At 39.1% G+C, this 20,122-nt stretch overlaps 1 long non-coding RNA gene and 2 pseudogenes across 4 annotated transcripts; 2 read left to right on the forward strand and 1 right to left on the reverse strand.

Moving 5' to 3' along the window:
* The first annotated feature begins 2,155 nt into the window (after positions 1 to 2,155).
* Positions 2,156 to 3,053, forward strand: LOC148740256 (uncharacterized; annotated as a pseudogene).
* A 4,553-nt stretch (positions 3,054 to 7,606) lies between these two features.
* On the forward strand, positions 7,607 to 10,324 carry LOC148740257 (uncharacterized). 3 transcript variants are annotated; one of them, XR_015997135.1, is made up of 3 exons: positions 7,607 to 8,159; positions 9,456 to 9,566; positions 10,112 to 10,324. It is a non-coding gene; the product is annotated as an uncharacterized LOC148740257 (long non-coding RNA). The 3 variants fall into 3 exon arrangements; XR_015997136.1 differs by lacking the exon at positions 7,607 to 8,159 and adding an exon at positions 8,604 to 9,348 and having other exon boundaries at positions 9,826 to 10,324; XR_015997134.1 differs by lacking the exon at positions 7,607 to 8,159 and adding an exon at positions 8,644 to 8,967.
* LOC148740258 (uncharacterized) lies at positions 9,910 to 17,810 on the reverse strand (annotated as a pseudogene). The gene is made up of 11 exons (XR_015997120.1): positions 16,537 to 17,810; positions 16,026 to 16,262; positions 15,770 to 15,878; positions 15,229 to 15,332; positions 14,886 to 15,001; positions 14,655 to 14,728; positions 13,894 to 14,168; positions 13,704 to 13,792; positions 13,492 to 13,557; positions 11,029 to 11,145; positions 9,910 to 10,816 (listed from the first exon to the last, which is right to left on the reverse strand). The product of XR_015997120.1 is annotated as an uncharacterized LOC148740258 (transcript).
* Positions 17,811 to 20,122: the final 2,312 nt, after the last annotated feature.

Below are 20,122 nucleotides of genomic sequence, written 5' to 3' on the forward strand. Positions count from 1 at the left end.
AATCCTGAAGCTTAAATGATGAAGCTCACAACTTCTGGAAAAGTCTTTCTTTCTTTTAGAAAATAACCCCTCAGTCGATCTTAGAATGGAAAAATACTTAATATATCAATTCGATATTTAAACTTCTCCTTGACATTTTGTTCACAAGATAGCAAGCACCTGATTCTTTTATTTAAAAGGTGCAAATGACAACCTTCGTTGTTTTCTTCAAGTTCTTGTAAATAGCCTATTGGGAGTGGTTGTAAACCAGTGCAATTAAGAAATAATCCTAAATTTCTATTAATAAGTTTTGGCTGACGCGATAGGAATCTCGGCCCCATAATCTACTTCTGTGTTAAATTGAATCCTAGGGAGCATTCAGATTACGGAACGTGCTGACAAGTGTTTTCCTGAATATTAATAATACTTTGTACTTGCTTAGATAATAAATAAGACTTATGCTCTGCAAACACGAGTTGTCAGCAAAAACAGTTGGATGCCCACGATAGAACGGACCTTCGCTGTCACATAAGCAAGGCTCTTTGATCCCTCCTAAAAATAAAAGAATATTGATTACTTCCCTTTAGTATTTTTCCAGGTCTCTTCCCACGATAGCTTTAACTTGCGGATCTTTAATGCCCTATTGTTGCTGTTTATCTTGATATTCCACTTATGATACATGATCTGCCCACGAGTTCATAAATAAGAACTTGCTTCCAAAAGCGATGCTTGTCCACATTAAACGGTTGAATAATCATGAATTAATGTGCGGCTTAACATGGCAGAGTTGTTCAATCAATTGACTAAACTTTTGACTAGATAAAAACGTTTCCCTTAGTATTTAAAGCTATTTTTCTATCATTAAAATAACATAATGGTGAGAACATGTAGGAGTTGCCAGTTGAACAAACAAACATCACTTATCAAAGTTGACGGAGTGTGAGTAAGAAAAGAGAGAATCGCAAACGTTCTTGACTTCAATAGTTGAATCGTGTCCAGTTCTGAAACATATCATACCACGTGTATTGCAGCTGGCTCTTTCTCGAGGAATCCAATTTATGTTCACAATCGAGCAAAAGGAGTGAGCCATTCCATTTCACCGAATAGCTCACAGACAACATGTGGTCGCCACGATTCTTCGTCTTGATCGAAATCTAAAGCCTGTTTGCTGTTACTTTACCTGCGAGTTTCTATCGTTCTTGTCATTATAGTTTTTTTTATCACAGTCTTCCTTAACACAGAAGTCATTCAGAAAAAATCTACCGTACCTTTTATTTTTTACTTACCGTACTTTATTTGTATTTTAAACTCAAGAGCGAGGTCGTTTTAACTTAAAAGAATGAGATGATACCTTTATTACTCTTCTACAGGTCTATGCGACATATGTTAGCGGAGGTGAGTTCATTTACCTCAGGCCAAATATTTAAGAGCCTTTACATGGTCATTTTATCGGTCTGAAAGCAAAACGGTTTGTATCATTCTCTGAAGGTAATTCAGTTGGCTGCTGACGAGGGTAAATTCTCTCCAGGACACACAGGCGACACAGGCGGCACTTTTGGCTCACAGTTTAGAGATTCCGTTAACGGCATGACTCTCTGTATATAGCCCAAATGAAAACTTGCCGTTAGTAGACAGGTATAATGATTTAATAGCCGATCGATCTCTACATTTTCAGTTGAAATCTATAATCAAAACGTTGTTAAATACATCTCAACTAAGTTCAATTTTATCAAGGAGGTTTAAGTCCTCCTGCTCTGCACTTCTACAATTTCTTCTTTGAATCAGTTCAAATGAAGGCGACAATCTTGAAATTCAATATCTTTTATGGTATTTTAGATTTGTTTTTAGCGAGATTCCTGTTCCAAGCAAAAGCCTACTGAACCTCGCCCATTTCGCCCTAAATCCTACATTGATTACTATGTACCAAGAAAATCAACTTGTGCTACCTCCCAGGTAGCTCAATGGATACAGCGTTGGACTATTGTGCGGTCGAAGGTTCGAGCCTCGGCTGGACCAACACTCAAGGTCTTAAAATAACTGAGAAGAATATGCTTCCTTTCTGTAACATAAAGAAATGGCTAGATATTCTAGTCTTCTCGGATAGGGAGGAATAAATGGAGGTCAAGTCTCCTGCAGGGTTAGGGTAGGAGACGTTAATTTCCCACGTACGAGTATAATGTGTGATGGATGTTCTCCGCGGGGTGGGTTGGGTAGGTGCTTACAGGGCCGTTGTGAAAACCACCTCTGTGAGAACGCACCCTGTCTAAAGATTATTATCTATCTATTTTTACTGGCTCTTAAGTTATCCAGCCTTCTGTGCCTTCACTTGAGAGTCTGGTATTTTGTTGACCTTGGTGAAGTCTGGGCCAACAAATTTCGTTAACTGCCTGCTTTCCAGTCCCTTCCCTTCAAGATCAACGCTCCTGTTAACGAAAGCTTCCATAAATGGAATCTGTACCACCTCGATCTGTCCCAAATAAGGTCCCTAAAAGCCCACTCTACCCTATGGCGAGCAACCTGCAGCTATCCAAGGACTTTAACATTGTCGCCTTTACTGGGTCTGGAGTGTGCAAGAAGATGGAGTTCGACAATATCCGAAGACACATCGGTATTCAACGCACCAATCAATCAATCAATCAATCAAAGTTTATTGTCTAACGTGAGGCATGGCTGCCCAATTTCCCTAGCCAGAGGCTCATGTATAAAACGGTAGACTATAAATTAACTATAATTAAAGGTATATTATTAGAAGTACTTAAAACTTTATAGGTAAAAATATATAAGTTTAGAGTACGAGTGATAATTGTAAAATTGTAGGTGATTAATATTGATAGTTAAAAGAGTCTAAACATTATGTTCGGTGAAAGATATTGCACCGCGCGTTTTTGGCAGGGCACTAGTTACACGTTGCACATCGACCGCAGCCATTCCGGCTGTAACTTCGACTCAAGGTCCGGCTCAGTGTCCAGTGAAGAGAAGATAACTTTGGTGCTTATGGAGTCATCAGCCCCAAGTTCCGTTGAACGGCGGGGGATTATTCCACCCCTCAGTGATGGTTTGGAGCTCATCTGTGAGCTTCACGTCCGAGGATCTTTTGAACGAGATGAAACAAGAATCCCAACACCCATGTAATCAGCTGGTAAACTAGATTTAGAATCAAAGGATGTAACCTGTCGAAAACTCTTCCATAAAGATAGAGATCCATAAGAAATAGAAGTCATCTTCTTTTACATGAAGTTGCTATCGAGTTCTGCGTCCGAGAGCCGGTTATGATTAAAGATGAGAGACTCATTATAAGCAATTTTTCTAGTATTTTCACTGACTCCACGTTCTGTACAGCAAATGATCGATTATCTGAGTCCTTCGGCCTCATCGTTAGACTAGTTCATCTTAAGCTAAGGAAAACATTAGCTTAGAGCTGTTTCATGAACATAGAGTGAACCGGCCTCTAAAGAACAAAAATGAACCGGAGATTCTATAAGAGTCATAACTGTTTTCTTCATAAGAAATATGCGATCATCAAGCTTGAAAAATAAAACTTTAGGCTTTTGAGAGGTGTTCTACGACAGAGCTTCCTCTTAAAATTATAAAATTTTGAATTCTTACCATTTCTTCACCGCAAAGCAACTTCCTATCTTTCTTTTGTTGCGAAGGCAGCAAACTAACGATCTTGTTTTCCCACCTGTGAATAGCCTTTGTAGTACGAAATATTCACAACATTGAGATTATGACACCAGCCAAAAACTGCTTGCCCTAATTTTTAAATGATTATAGTTAGCCGTTTTTAACCTATAAATGAGAATGTTCCCCTGACCAATACCAGAATTGTCGGCGAAATACAGCTGAATACACACAAGGATTAGAATAGCTTTGACGAAGGTCTAACTCTCGAAGCGTCAGTTTTAGAAATTAAGCTCTTTACGGTCAATTTACATTAATGAGCAACTCAGTTGATAAAATCAAATTATGTTGTAAAACAGCCCATCAACGCAGCACCCCGGTTTCTTTAAAAATTTACCCACTTCATTCATTGCTAATTATAGAACCATTGACCCAGGGTTCCGCTGTACAGAATGAGATCTCTCTACCACAAAGTGGGGGTTCGCAGCTCATGGTTTGGACACCGAAGGCTCTTCTAAATGACATGAATCTAGGATCTGAGCACAAATGCTTCATTCTGGGAATTTATTTAAAATCTGCCATGAAAATGGTACATGTGTACATCTCAGAGGCGGATCCCCGAATTTTTGATTGGGGGAATCCAAACTTTGGCTCAGAAAGGACTGTTGGACTCTTTTGAGGCAAATTACCTCCCCCCCCCACCCCCTCCCGCCAGTCGCGGTTGTACGTTATGATTCCTTGTCCGCTTACCGTTTACTTGGATTAATTTAAAAAAATAAGCCAGTTAAATAGTGATACACGATCCTGTCGACGTAAGAATTTCAGTCTCAAAGTTGTAAGCGTCAGGTCTGATAGAGCGGGGGGTCCAGACCCCCCAGACCCTCCCCCTGGATCCGCCACTGCATCTTACATGATTTCGAATTGCACATTTAGAAGTATAAACTTATACACGAACGTACTTTTTTATGCATGTAAGGTTCGTAACGATGGGATTTTTAGTTAGCAAGTTATTATGCAACGCAAAATGTATATATAAAACTCCACGTAGAAAGGGCGAGATTTTTCTAGACTCAGCAAAGCGTAAATGCTATCATTTCCAATTCGGTCAGCCGTAAACAGTTGTTGTTAGGTCATAACTGTAAGTCGTGTTAAACTTTAACCGTCACCTGTGATGGCCTTTTGTCTATGATGATTTTTATCCACCTGAATTTTTGAAAGTGACTGCTATTGTAAAAGGCAAAATTTCTAGCAAATCGTTTTATATTACGTGATCCTTGGGATAATTCATAGCATTACTTAATCCTTTGTACCTGGGGCTTAAATAGAGCTGTTTTGTGGAGTTTTCTTTGGTGAAACTCAGTACGGTCAAACTCAGTACGGTCAAACTCAGTACGGTCAAACTCAGTACGGTCAAACTCAGTACGGTCAAACCCAGTACGGTCAAACCCAGTACGCTCAAACTCAGTACGGTCAAACTCAGTACGCTCAAACTCAGTACGGTCAAACTCAGTACGGTCAAACTCAGTACGGTCAAACTAAGCACGGTCAAAGTCAGTCAGGGCAAACCAAGTCCGGTCAAGTCCGATTGTTGGATGCGCACGTGACCGGCCGATGTCAAGGCTTTTTCCCGCCCGTGTCCTCTTTGAAGGGAAGAGAACCCTGGGAACGAGATTGGATATTAAACACGAAGGCGCGCTATATAAGGAAGTCTTCCCTGGGAAGGCCTAGTCTCATTTGTCACTCACTGTTGACGTGTGCGGGTCAAATTTAAATGCTGGTAGACGAACAAAAGGAGTATTTTCGCTATTGCATAAATAGCGCTCTCTACTGCGAGGATCGTGCATCATACGTATCTAATACCGCAGTTCAAAATATATGAACCTCATATATTTATTGTATCTGATTTACCATCACGGGTTTATTACGAATCAACTTAACGGCCTGCTCCCAGTTGGCTTGTTTGCTCAATTGGTAGAGCGCTGCACTAGTATCGCAGAGGTCAGTGGTTCGAATCCCGTACAGGCCTGATTTTTTTCAGGTCTGATTTTCGCTATTGCATAAATAGCTCTTTTTACTGCGAGGATCGTGCATCATACGAGATATTTATTGTTTACTTCCACCAGCATGGTGGCATGAGGTAACGTGCGGACCACCTACTTCGATCTAAAATTTACCGCCACAAATAAAGACAGTTTCCATTTGAGAAAGGAAATACAAATCTCAAAAATTCTTGCACTATGATGAAGACATAAAACAATTTTGAGGAATGCGCCCGCTGTTCACTGCTTTGGAGCAGCAGTAGCTCAAGCTGACTTGACTGTTAGAGTTCAACATCACACGACGGTTGATTGACAAATGGTCCAGTGGGACCTAAGACTCCTTTTATGGCGCGCCTTCGTGTTTATGGTAACCACGAAGCCAAGGGAAAGGAAAGGAGGTGGGGCATCCAAATGTGAGCGTCTTTCTTGATCAACGACCTAACAATGCTTTTAAATCTCCCACTCCCCCACAGACAATTTGCCCTCCCAGCGGGGGTTAGTTTCAGTGAAATTTGTTTGTTGTAAACAAATGAAATAATTTTGTCAGTGATCTCAGGCTTAAGCCCATTGAAAAAAGAAATGTTTAGAAATTGATAAATTTCAGGAAAAGTGTTGAAATATCCTTTTAAGGTACATGTTTGTCCATAATTATAACAAAATTACTGAAGAGCCCCTGACGGGGATGCGTCCAATAAAATGTATGTATGTATGTATGTATGTATGTATGTATGTATATATGTATGTAAAAGGATGCTTCTCAAAGAAAACCAAAACGTGCACGTGTCAAATTTATTGAGTAGATTTTTTTTTGCCAATAACACAGTTGAGTGACCATAGATTTGTAAATGGTATAGACTATATCAGAAGGAGAGATCAACGTAGATTTTAAGATGAAATGTGTAAAAGCTACTAATTATGAAATTGTTATTGAATTAGTTATTTAGCACAAGGAAGTTGAAACGGTTTTAATTCTAACTTGTCCATGTGGATAACTCGTCGCATTTATTGAAGAACAGTTATTTACTTTCACAGAGCCTAGCCCCCAAAACTGATCCGGTTCATGAATTGAGTAGGTTATAGCTGGAACCTAATATGAAAATTGCCTCAAGAGCTTTCTTTAAGAGGGCCAACATTATGACATAAGAATAAAGCGATTTTATCTCGAGGTTCGTCATAGTTACGTAGTTAAGTGTGCCGTTGCACAGGGCAAGGAGCGTTGACAATCACAGAACTTAAGCCAATCAAATAAGGTCAGATCAAATAGCACCAAGATTAAAGGCAAGGTCAGTTTCTCTTCTGATTCTTCTTGCCTTCATTCCCATCGTGTTAACATCCGAACTGACAGAATTTCCGTACTGTAGAAGAGTTTTCGCGCCCCCTCCCCATGCTCCGGCCTTCTTATCAGGCTTTCCTTGCCTTTTTATACGTACTTGGCTCTAGATGTTGATGTTGGCGTGGTGTTTATTGTATCAATGTTTTTGATGCCGGGAGAAATAAAAGCGTCACTATTGGGGCCAATTTATCCCACATTAGCAGTTATCGTTTCATCTCCTGTCAATCTCGTCAGCAATTTAATGCGACGGCACGCAGAGCTCGGTCCCGTTTCAGTACGGAGGCACGCGGGTTTAATTCGTGGTGAAAAAGATATTTTTTTTAACCTTTGCCACCCTTTCTTGATTGTTGAACATTTTATTTCTTTCAGAATAGGTTCATATGCAGATTAACTTTATTATCTACGCATGGCTTATTAATGGTTCTTAACTGTAGATCCGTGGTATTGATTATCACGGAGGCATTAAGAGAAAATGTATACTTTAGGTCCTATTCTTGGGTTTCAGGTGATGTCACAAGCTTTGCTGAAGTTAGTATCCGCCATGTTGGTGTCCCTCGGGTGTCAAATTTATGCATAATTAGTCGATTTCTATAGTGAAGCCCTCTCTCTTATCGCCGTATATGAGGGGACGCAAATCGTCTGCACTGCAAGTATCCCGGAAAGTCCCATACATTTTCTTAGACTAAAAGTCTAAGAAAATGTATGGGGCTTTCTGAGCGCTCCAGGTAGCTTTCCTGTAAGGCGTCATAATCTTGTTGCTGCTGACATCGATGTGACAGATAATTGCTTTTACAGTGTTTTCTTTGCCGGCTTATATTGTCATCAAGTTTCAATAAGACGGCTCTCATTTTTCACCACAACAATAAAGTTTTTGTAAATTACGAGATCGGATGCACGTACTGTTTCAACTAATTCGCTCTTCTTCCTCGGGAATACATTAATAAAATGTCGGCGGACCTTGAGGCCTCCACTAAGCTGGAAATACCAAATAAACAGGAGGTAAAATTGCGAAAAAATACTCCCAAGGAGAAACCTAAACAAAGTAGAGAATGGAGAAAGCGAAAGCGACAGCAGAAGAAAGCGGGTAATCTGGCTTAAGTTCTGCCTGGCATCAATGGTGGACCAAATGTGACTGAGACAAACTTGATAGATAAAAATCATTTTCTCCAAATCTGGATACAAAACAGGTAGGCAACGAAAGCGGACTTATCATGCTTAAGGCTAATTCTAAAGAAGAAATGGAAAGTAATGTGAAGCGACCACGATTAACAACCGTTTTAGATGTAAATTATTCAAGATCAACAATGCTTCGGAGGGCGCTAATGGAGACGATGCAAGACGTAGGCGGGCTCAATATTCAATGCCGTTTTTGGCACAGACAACTTTTAAACGTATTGGTAGTCAGAAAAATATCCATTTGAAGAGTCATCACGAGATTCAGGTAAACAGAAGTTCAAATATTCGAAAAGGCTGGTTGCTATGGATTGACGTCATAAACCGGCTAAGTGTATTTGCTGCCTTATGTTTTGTTGTGAATGTTGGTTTTGTGGTGTATCAGAACTCAATACCATTAAATTTCATTAAAGATCCAGCAAAGTGCCTGAGTTTGATTTTGCAGCTTATAGTGGTTTATGGAAGATGCATTAAAGTTAAATTTCCCGTAGGTACTTTAAGTTGGGATCACCTGAAACCACCTGAAACCATCTGAAACCACCGATGAAACCACCTGAAACCCCCAAGGAAACCATCTGAAATTACCTGAAAATATCTCGAAACAATTTAAAACAACATGAAAGCACCTAAAAAGTTACGGGTGACATCAGAAAATAAGTGTTAACAATCGAGTTTATCCACAGGGAGCCCGGCTTACGGATATCGTATATAATGCCCTACAGTACAGAATAAGCACCACAAACAGGTCTTCAAGGAAACATTCCATTATTCTTGTTGAAAACACACTCAATTAGCTCTACGAATGGCTGGGAGTGCACGGGAGTATGCGAATTCATTTCTTGACAAAGCACTTGCGTGACAATAACAACATGCGATCGCGAATGCAAAGAAGAAACTGTTTTAAATCGAAAGAAAGACGTGAAGTTTCTTCAACGGGATTATGCAAATTATATATGAAAAAGCCCAGGAAGGCCTAAAGATTTTCAAACTTCCTAAGGAAATTTTGAACATTGTGTTTCTTTTTAATCAGAGACGAATTTATAGCGTGACCTAGAATTTCACTGACTTTGTTATTGCAAGTGTGAAATATATGTGGATTTTTTGCAAGGTATTTCACTGCAAATGACAGAATATAGCTGATGAATGGTGGCTTTAACTTCCACTGCCTAAGTAAATTTCAGGTGGTTTTATCGTTGGTTTCAGGTGATTCCAACTTTTAGTACCTACGTTAAATTTCCAGGTTATTTGTCTGCCAATCTTGACTCTTCATTTTGTTTTAGTTTTGCAATGTTTTTATGTTACATGTCTAGCCATGTTATGCTACTAAAGCAAAAAGGTGGTGATGCTAACAAATATATCAATGGACTTTGCCAGCGAGGCCGGATTGGACACAGTGCTGTGTATTCTGCAAAGTTATTAAGGTAGGTTATACCTGCAATTGCTAAATGACATGCATCATAGCAGAATTCTACAGTAAATTGTGATGCAATTTAATTGTAATCAATTCAAGACAGCTTTCTTGGCTTTCTTGACTTTATGGAAAGGCAGAAATCTGTCCACAAACATGAACATATTTTATCTGTGGTGAACAGTGATTATATATCTACAAATAATAGTGAATATTATATGGCTTTAGCCAAGTTCATTCATTATTAAGTCGTACGTGCACTTTGTTGATAGGAATGTGCCTGTCCTGATGTTCCTCGTGGGGAAGCCTTTGCTGAGTGTTTCCCAAAGAGCAAAGCAAATATTGGGGGGGGGGGGTAGGTACAACTCTGCATTTCCGTATTGACAAGCATAAAAACGTCAAGCTTGCAGTATGGTACTTCACTTTCTATTTGGAACCCATGTCTTTAAATCTCACTTGGGATACTCAGTTTGACAGACAGTTACCAGCAGAAATATGGTAGGTTTGGATTACAAAGGTGGAAACTAAATTCACTGATTTTTTTTCTCTCTGTTTCAGATGGACAGGGTTAAGAGATGACTTGCTCTTTCCCCTTGAAGAGGAACCATGTGATGTCAATTTATGTGCTCTGCATGCAATGTATAACATTTAAATTTTTAAATTGTGTGCACCCATTGTAGTATGGCACAGTCAACATTGTTTTCTTTTAAAGAAATCTATTTTCTTGAAGTTTAATCCTGTAATAATAATCTTTTGTTTAGTGTTGCCTGACCACTTCTGAGATATATATTTATTTGTCATATTTCTTTGATTAATATAGCATTCAGCGTAATGCCAGAGGGCTTCTGGGATATATAGCAAACTTAGTTTTCCATTCACGGTTAATAGAGGGAAATGTTGTCTTTCCTTTCTGGTTCACCCAGGCAGAAGTCCTGGCATTCATTGTAATGCCTTAATGCTACTGGGATATATAACATACTTAGGTTTTCATTCATGGTTAAAATAGGGAAGTGTTTTCTATCCTTTCTGGTTCACCCAGGCTGAAGTCCTGGCATTCAGAGTAATACCTAAGTGCTTCTGGGATATATAACGTGAAGAAATTCTTGTGACTCAAACTTTTCTGCTCTTTGAGCTCTTCACCTATCTACAGCAGAGCGACAATAATAAATGGTCATTTCAGACACATATTTGAAAAACAGTTTCATTTACTGCTAGAAGGTGCCCTGCAAACCGCGACGGGAAGAGAACTTCAAAAACAAAATGCTGTGAAAAAAAAAAATCAATGAATAAATCAAGGCAAAACAAAAGCTGGTACATTTCTTTGCGAAGCTGGATCATGAAATTTCCGATGCAACGTTTTTGTAGGACGTAAACACACGACAACGACTGATTTCCTGACAAACTGGGCAATACGAGATAACATGAATTATGCAACAACACAAAATAACGCGCACAGCCTCGAGTAATCTATATACCGTATTTCCTTGAATAGGCCGCCAACCCCTCGGCCATCCAAACTTCAAATGCGCTGGAATTTTTCTTGTTGACGAACGGGCGTCTCTGGGTGTGCCACTTAAAGTACAGCCTAATGACTATGATCATATACAGAGTTTAAAAATACAGAATTGCTGGGTTATACTGCACTTTTGGGTGTGCCACCTTAAAGTGCAGACTACTGACTACGATCATATAAAGAATTTAAAAATACAGAAATGCTGGGTTATACTGCACTTTTGGGTGTGCCACCTTAAAGTACAGACTACTGACTACAATCATATAAAGAATTTAAAAATACAGAGATGCTGGGTTATACTGCACTTTTGGGTGTGCCACCTTAAAGTACAGACTACTGACTACGATCATATAAAGAATTTAAAAATACAGAAATGCTGGGTTATACTGCACTTTTGGGTGTGCCACCTTAAAGTACAGACTACTGACTACGATCATATAAAGAATTTCAAAATACAGAAATGCTGGGTTATACTGCACTTTTGGGTGTGCCACCTTAAAGTACAGACTACTGACTACGATCATATAAAGAATTTCAAAATACAGAAATGCTGGGTTATACTGCACTTTTGGGTGTGCCACCTTAAAGTGCAGACTACTGACTACGATCATAAAAAGAATTTAAAAATACAGAAATGCTGGGTTATACTGCACTTCTGGGTGTGCCACCTTAAAGTACAGACTACTGACTACGATCATATAAAGAATTTAAAAATACAGAAATGCTGGGTTATACTGCACTTTTGGGTGTGCCACCTTAAAGTACAGACTACTGACTACGATCATATAAAGAATTTCAAAATACAGAAATGCTGGGTTATACTGCACTTTTGGGTGTGCCACCTTAAAGTACAGACTACTGACTACGATCATATAAAGAATTTCAAAATACAGAAATGCTGGGTTATACTGCACTTTTGGGTGTGCCACCTTAGAGTGCAGACTACTGACTACGATCATAAAAAGAATTTAAAAATACAGAAATGCTGGGTTATACTGCACTTCTGGGTGTGCCACCTTAAAGTACAGACTACTGACTACGATCATATAAAGAATTTCAAAATACAGAAATGCTGGGTTATACTGCACTTTTGGGTGTGCCACCTTAAAGTACAGACTACTGACTACGATCATATAAAGAATTTCAAAATACAGAAATGCTGGGTTATACTGCACTTTTGGGTGTGCCACCTTAAAGTACAGACTACGATCATATAAAGAATTTCAAAATACAGAAATGCTGGGTTATACTGCACTTTTGGGTGTGCTACCTTAGAGTGCAGACTACTGACTACGATCATAAAAAGAATTTAAAAATACAGAAATGTTGGGTTATACTGCACTTCTGGGTGTGCCACCTTAAAGTACAGACTACTGACTACGATCATATAAAGAATTTAAAAATACAGAAATGCTGGGTTATACTGCACTTTTGGGTGTGCCACCTGAAAGTACAGCCTATTGACTATGATCAGAGAAAGAGTGTAAAAGTGCAAAAGTGCTGGGTTACACTGCCCTTTTGGGTGTGCAACCTTAAAGTACAGACTAGACTACGATCATATAAAGAATTTAAAAATACAAAAAGGCTGGGCTATACTGCACTTTTGGGTGTGCCACCTTAAAGTACAGCCTATTGACTACAATCATAGAAAGAGTGTAAAAGTACAAAAGTGCTGGGTTACACTGCCCTTTTGGGTGTGCCACCTTAATGTACAGACTACTGACTACAATCATATAAAGAGTTTAAAAATAGAGATATGCTGGGTTATACAGCACTTTTGGGTGTGCCACCTTAAAGTACAGCCTTTTGACTATGATCCTGGATAGAGTGTAAAAATACAAAAATGCTGGGTTATACTGCACTTTTGGGTGTGCCACCTTAAAGTAAAGCCTGTTGAATATGATCATAGAAAGAGTGTAAAAATACAATAATGCTGGGTTACACTGCACTTTTGGGTGTGCCACCTTAAAGTACAGACTACTGACTACAATCATATAAAGAGTTTAAAAATACAAAAATGCTTGGTTATACTGCACTCTTGGGTGTGCCACCTTAAAGTACAGCCTATTGACTACAACCATAGAAAGAGTGTAAAAATACAAAAATGCTGGGTTATACTGCACTTTTGGGTGTGCCACCTTAAAGTACAGTCTATTGACTACAATCATAAAAAGAGTGTAAAAATACAAAAATACTGGGTTATACTGTACTTTTGGGTGTGCCACCTTAAATTACAGTCTACTTAATAAGATGATAGAAAGAGTGTAAAAATACAAAAATGCTGGGTTATACTGCACTTTAGGGTGTGCCACCCAAAAGTACAGACTTCTACATACGATTAATAGGAAAGGTAATAAATACTAAATACTAAATAAGAAAGGTAATTAGCGCATACTGTGAAATTGAAAAGGAAGCAAGTACTTACAAATGGTGCCCATTTCAAAAGCGCTCTCCGACGAAACATCTGGGCGCTGCACAATATAAACCACACCTCATAATTTAAAGAAAAATAAACAAGAACTGTTTAACCACAAGTGAAGGTACTTGCCAATGCCACCTCTGGTATCAAAGACTTACATCAACACGGGACTGACAAAATGTAACACAATTAAGAATAAAATTTTCAGCTGTATTTACAGCTGTGTAGGAGAGCTTCAACTTGTCCAGCGGAAGGGAGAATCCCACAATCTCTTCAAGGTTTTGAAGAATTTCAAATTCTGTTGGACCTGAAATGTGTTTTATCACAATGGGAAAAATAATAGATATACCCACAAAGTGAATCAATTGTAAAATACACACAAAGCCAATAATTTGACCACTCATGTACCTGACATAGAGCTGACATAAATATTCTGCTTTGAAATAGCAGACTCCTGACCACTCTTCTTCTTAACAGAAATTCTATCACCATGAAAAGACTCTGGGCCAAAGCACTTCAGGGCTTGATTGGCTTCTGGAAGTGAACCAATCTTGTAGGCAATCAGACCAATGGATGCAAGCAACTGCTCTGTATTGCGCATCTCCATATGTAGTGCACACAACTGAATGCTAGTAAGCTCTTCATCAAGGAGAAAAAGGAGATCATCCCGGATTCCAGTTGATCTGCAAATTATGGACAACAATGGTGCATTTACAATAATTTTATTGTAAGTGGGTACCCCAAGAGGAGCAGGGATGGCGTAGTGGTGAGAGCAATCGCCTCCCACCACTGTGGCCTGGGTTCAATTCCTGAACCTGGTGTCACATGTGGGTTGAGTTTGTTGGTTCTCATCCTTGCTCTGCGGGTTTTTCTCCGGGTCCTCCGGTTTTCCTCCCTCCGCAAAAACCAACGTTCCAAGTTGTGTCTCCAAATAGCTTCAAGCTAAATACCCCTGACACATTATTAAAGTTTATTATTATTATTATTATTATTATTATTATCTATAAATAAAAAATAAATAGTCTTATGAATATCATGGCAATAAATAAATGGTGGAAGGTAACTGCTCTTACCAATGCATCAACTTTGGTACGCAAAAGGCCTCAAGCACTTCCTACATAAGCCTGTGCATTATTTAATGATCATGAATGGCTAAACTTAAAGTATACCTGCCTATGTTACACTTGCTTCGTTGGCATTCTAGGCAGGTTTCATCTGGGGCCACTTCATGACATTTGCAACCCTAATGGGAAATGAAATTACCTCAAAATAAATTAATATTATCTTACAAACTTTTTTGGTTGCATTATTAGAGAAGACTGTAGCTTGTGTATTGTAACTGTTGAACTACAACTAAAAAATGCTCATTGATTCACATGTACACCAACGCAAATACTAACCCTGATTGCATTGCATATAAAGCAGAATTCTACATCTACCCCTCGACCACCAAGTTGAAAATCAAGATCCCCTTTCTTTACCAAAAGAAGGATCAGTGTTTTGTAGTCCAATGAAACTAAGATATGACAAAAAAACAACAGCAATAAAGAATTATGATATGACATACCCCCGGTACATGTAGAAAATTAACTTACTGTTTAAAATAATGTTCACTGATAATGAAAAAAAAAAACCCCTCAATTAAGTTTCTAAAAAGAAAGTCAGCATCCTGCCTTTTAAAAAGATTAAGGTTAATGTTCTTGCAAATAACCATCATGTAACAAAATGATAGAAACATCTTACCATCAAATTCTACATTGAACTTCATGCTATCAACAAAAATTCCTTGGTTCTTGATGATTCTCTTTTGTTCATTTAGATCCTTTAAAAGTACCTTCAGGCTTTCCCTATCAAAATAACATTAGGCATGAAGACAACCGATGAAACTTGTTGTTTATTCAGAGCTTATGTTGGGGTAATGTTCTTATAATGCAAAAGGATTTGCAGTTTTTTTCCTCTTTCTGTTTAATACATAATGTGTGGGTATTTTTTTTTGTGTGTGTGTGTGTGTGTGTGTGTGTCTGTGTGTGTGTGTGTGTGTGTGTGTGTGTGTGTGTATTTGTGCATATTACATTTGTCAGATCTTAGAGCCAGTACTGGAAATTGAGTCAACAATACAACTATGAAAACTGTAACATATATGTTCTATAAAACTATAGGCTTTCAGTAAGGAAAGCTTTATAAGAAAGTGTCTCTACTGTGCAAATTAAAAACTTTGTAACCACGTCAAGCAAAGGAGAAAAAGTATTTTAGTAACATAAAATAATAGAAATTAATGATGAACCTGTTTTCTTTACGATTCGCAATGGCCAGTGGGTAAACAGACTTTGCACTCTGTATGTCGTAAACAGGGTTAAGATGGGGAACCAGACCTACCAATACCTGATTTCTACCTGATCATAAAAAAATGATAATAGAAATGGTTATTATTTCCATCATTCATGGGAACAAAAATTATGCACAACCACACAATTAATCCGAGATAAGGTATTTTTTTATAATTTATGGCAGCAGACTTAAACCTGACAGTCAGTATTTACCACAAAAGGGTCTTCCATCTATCTTCATCAGAAGTTTGAGAGTTGGTGAGCACACATTATGCAGCCTTTGCTTGCAGACAATCAACTCCAAAACAGGAAACAAATCCACCTGATAACCTTGTAAAGGAGAAGGCACCTTTTTCACATCCATGTCAATTCTTTACAAACTCCAAAGATCACTTTTTTGGCCGCCTTCATTTGGTTAAGGTTCAACAATATTGGTGTGTCAAAGGATTTCTAAAACAGAAGCCAAAGAAAGAAAGCAAAAGAAAAATTAAAAAACAAAATTAACATGAAAAATACATCTGATATAACTGAGGTTTAAAAAAATTAGCTATCATCATAGTAATAGTAAATAATAATGAGACTTGCACTTCTTCTACCACTTTCAAGCATTAAATTTGTTACTGTGGAACTGCTTCTAAGTTGGGATAAATTAGATCTGAGTGCAGACATATCCTTTCCAAAAGAAGCCTCTTAAGATTGATAACTAATAACAGACCTTACTTACCCCTGTCCTTCCAAGTTTGGTGATATTGATTACAGCTTGCCAAGTATTACCAGATACCCTTGCCTTGGTCTTGAAATATAATAGCACCCAATCTGGAACTCGGAGGCTTTCCACGTATAAGGAAAATGTTTCATCACCAACAAGCTCTTCCACCGTCCGTTTAACCCCTTTCTTTAGGGTCACATCTTCCACAACCTCATTTACAATAGCCGTGTCCTCAGGATCGCCAAAAGCACACATTCTGGAAAGCACCGTTGATAAATTTTCTCGGCTCCTTTCACAGATGCCTTGTGCATCTTGGAGAACGCGGCTACCACTTTTCTTAATAAGGAAAGTCTTTTCTGGGGTCTCCTAATCATTCCTTTCATAAATCTCCTTTAGATTAGGAGAACTAAGACTGCCACTGTTTGGAGGAGTCAAATGAACCGAGACAGGCATTTCTTTCGTACTAGCTAGGCGGAGTGTTGAATTGAGGGGTCATTGTATGGCGCCGAGCTGCACTTGGTCGCTCGCAATTCAAGTCGTTGCCGTCTCCCTTGAGGGAACTCAAATCCAAGCCATTCAAAAATTCTTTAACTTTATAAATCGCGGCGGATCCTCCTTCTGCAGAACCTCTTTTTTCCCTCAGAATAACCGATACAAGCCCAAAAGACGAGCAAACAACTTCAAATGCGCTGGAATTTTTCTTGTTGACGAAGGGGCGCCCATCGAGAAGCCGAAGTTTGTCGCTTTCAATTCGGCAGAAATCTTCTGGAAAAGTTGTCAGAATCGGCGATCGCTTAAAATATTGCAGAGGAGTAATTCCACAAAATTCTGTTGTGAGCACATACCAGTAATTATGCTCGCTTAATGCATCACTGACGACGCGAGAGAAGGTCGAAAAACCTTTCCTCGGCGCAATTTTTGGGGAAAATAACTAAGAAAACTACATGCACTACAAAGCAATCTGGGAAAAAAAAAAGAACATTGTCCAGATCCAAATACCGACACTGTCCAGATCCAACCGAAAGGGGCGCTAACGATATTAACCACGCAAACGCTGACATAAAAACCACATATTTAATTGGATTAGAACCCCTGGGGAGTTTGATGTGTACTTCCAGTGCAGACGATTTGCGTCCCCTCATGTATTTCGCCAACTACATGAATATCCAGAAAGAAAAAAGCGATAAAAGTATCTGGCATTCATCTTAAGGTATCCCAGTGCTCTCTGAGTATGCCGAAAGCTTAGAGAGTTGGAAGGAAAGATGTTTACAAAAGGTCTCGGTCATCGCGGTTGACCCTGCAAGCGTAACAGCCGAGAAGTTAAGTCCAAAATGCTTGCCTCTTGTGGAAGTGTCGGATTTGCTGAGTTACCTCGTTCTTGAGACCAGCTTCTGCACCAAGAAGCAGTTCAAGGCGTTCAAGAGTCTAGAGGCGTTTAATCAAATGGTGTCGGAATTTGTAACCTCAGTTGTAGGCAAAGTAATCGCCGGCAAGTATGTCGTGAGAGCACGAGTTTGGCATTCACAGGATATGAATGATCCTTTTGTGAACATTTGGGTCATTTCCGAAAACAATGGGACTATTTTGTCAGCCCATTGTTTGGGATGCAAGCTGGACTGGCTGAGTCATGCTCACATATCGCGAGTGTTTTATTTTATATTAGAGGCAACTACTCGTATTAATGGCAAGCTCGCTGGGTGTCACCAAAACTCAGACACCGAAAACTCGGATCCCTCGAAGTGTTCTCCAAGCTTCCGAAGTGCTCCATAATTCGATAGTGCATAGCATAAAGCATGAACCAATTGTTTTATAACATAACCGGTGGAATAATGCAACAAATCCGACGCGAAAGACGGACAACAATATCAAGAGTGATTCTTCAGTGAAGCGAATCGTGACGGCGCTGATGCCGAGTCTTCTTTCCCGTTGTTTTTCTCTTTCTGCCTCATTTAAGAACTCTAGCCCAAGGGTCGCAAAATTGTCTTCGTTTTGGGACTGGTGGGCCGAGTCTCTGTTTGTATCCATTATTATCGCGAAATATTTAAGAATTTTAACAGAGCAACAACAAGGATCTGTGCGACATAGTACAAAAAAGTAAACAAATGTCCCTTTCGGCACGTCAAAATCACGCCACATTTTAATACTTTGGTGTTGGAGCGAGCGCATTTGATCCAGTTAACTGTGAATGAGAAGCTCAAAATTAACGGGAAAAATGGAGGAAATCTAAGCAAAATGAAGTCTTGTGTCACTCTAAAATGTTTAATGCTCAACCATCGGACGATTTTGCGAAACGTGCAACTTGCGGCCTTGTTTTTGCTGCTTCAGTTGGATCAAGACCCAAAAGGTCAAAATACACGCGGCATTACCAGGAGTGATCATGAGTCGAGTTTATCTCTTGAATTTTCGAGGGGTCTGAGGTCTGAGTTTTCGGGGTGTTAGTTTTCGTGATACCCCAAGCTTGCTTGCACTCAGGTAAAATGCTCATGGATTTTGCCGACATATGTCAATGAAGTGCCGTATGCGAGGGCTAAAGACATCGATTTCTCATCGGCGAAGAAGCTCAAAGAAAAGCTCGACCAAAAAATCGAGGATCTACAACAGCCGCAAGCCTCGAACCATACAACAACTTCTAGTTCCTCCTGTTCTTCCCCTTGATTTGTAATGATCTTAGGTATAGCGCATTAGATCATATATCCCATGAATTTTGCGCTATAGAAATAATAAAATTATTAAATTATCATACGAAAAAATCCTTAGTCTTTATGCTTTCCACTTTTGCTCGAACAGCCAACAACAATGCATAAAACCATCCCTTCTTTCTCACATGAACTCTTCGTTAGATACGGTTTGTTTACGCTCGAGGGACACCAAGATGGCGGATAGTAACCGTTGCTAAGGTATTGGTCACGTGGGTGAAACCCAAGGATAGAGTCTTTCTTAAATAGTCCCTAAGAAAGGTAAACTTTCCGTCACATATAAAACCATCTTAGAATTTCTACTCAAACATTTTTCACACTCATGATCCCTCAATTCATTCAGTGGTCATAACTCCTGACCAAACGGGATATTAGGGACTTGAAGCAGTCAGGACGGCAACGCCACGGAAGACGTCGATCAAAAAACGAGTTTCTACTTTTAGTTAGAATTTCGAAAATGGCTGCATGTGTTTACCGTCTCATAGGGCACCAGACCTCAAACTCAACATAACGCATAAAAGTAGCGTTGAGTTCCAAATGCAAATTAAAATTATTTGCCGCCGCGATTTCGCTTCGCAGACGACGCAAATTTTGGTGATTTCACGTTGTTGTTTTACAAAGGACGGCTAAGAAATGTACAAAGTTTTAAAACGCACGAGCTGGGCTATTGTTCTGCCAATTAGATCTATTGTTTTTCCACGTTCTCATTGCTGTAGCCGTCGTGGTTTGCTTAAAGTCCCTATTTTCATGTTTAGGATCTGTTTATATCTTCACAAAGGCATAATTCAAGTACCTCAAGAACCAGTTCACTTGCGTTTTTGATACTTGAACATCTTTAGCCAGCTGCAAAGAAGGAGATTGCAACTGAAACAGAAGAATCACAACCATGACATTTAAGTTCAAAG

The sequence above is a fragment of the Stylophora pistillata genome, chromosome 2, assembly GCF_964205215.1.
Source record: "Stylophora pistillata chromosome 2, jaStyPist1.2, whole genome shotgun sequence".
Lineage (NCBI taxonomy): Eukaryota > Metazoa > Cnidaria > Anthozoa > Scleractinia > Pocilloporidae > Stylophora > Stylophora pistillata.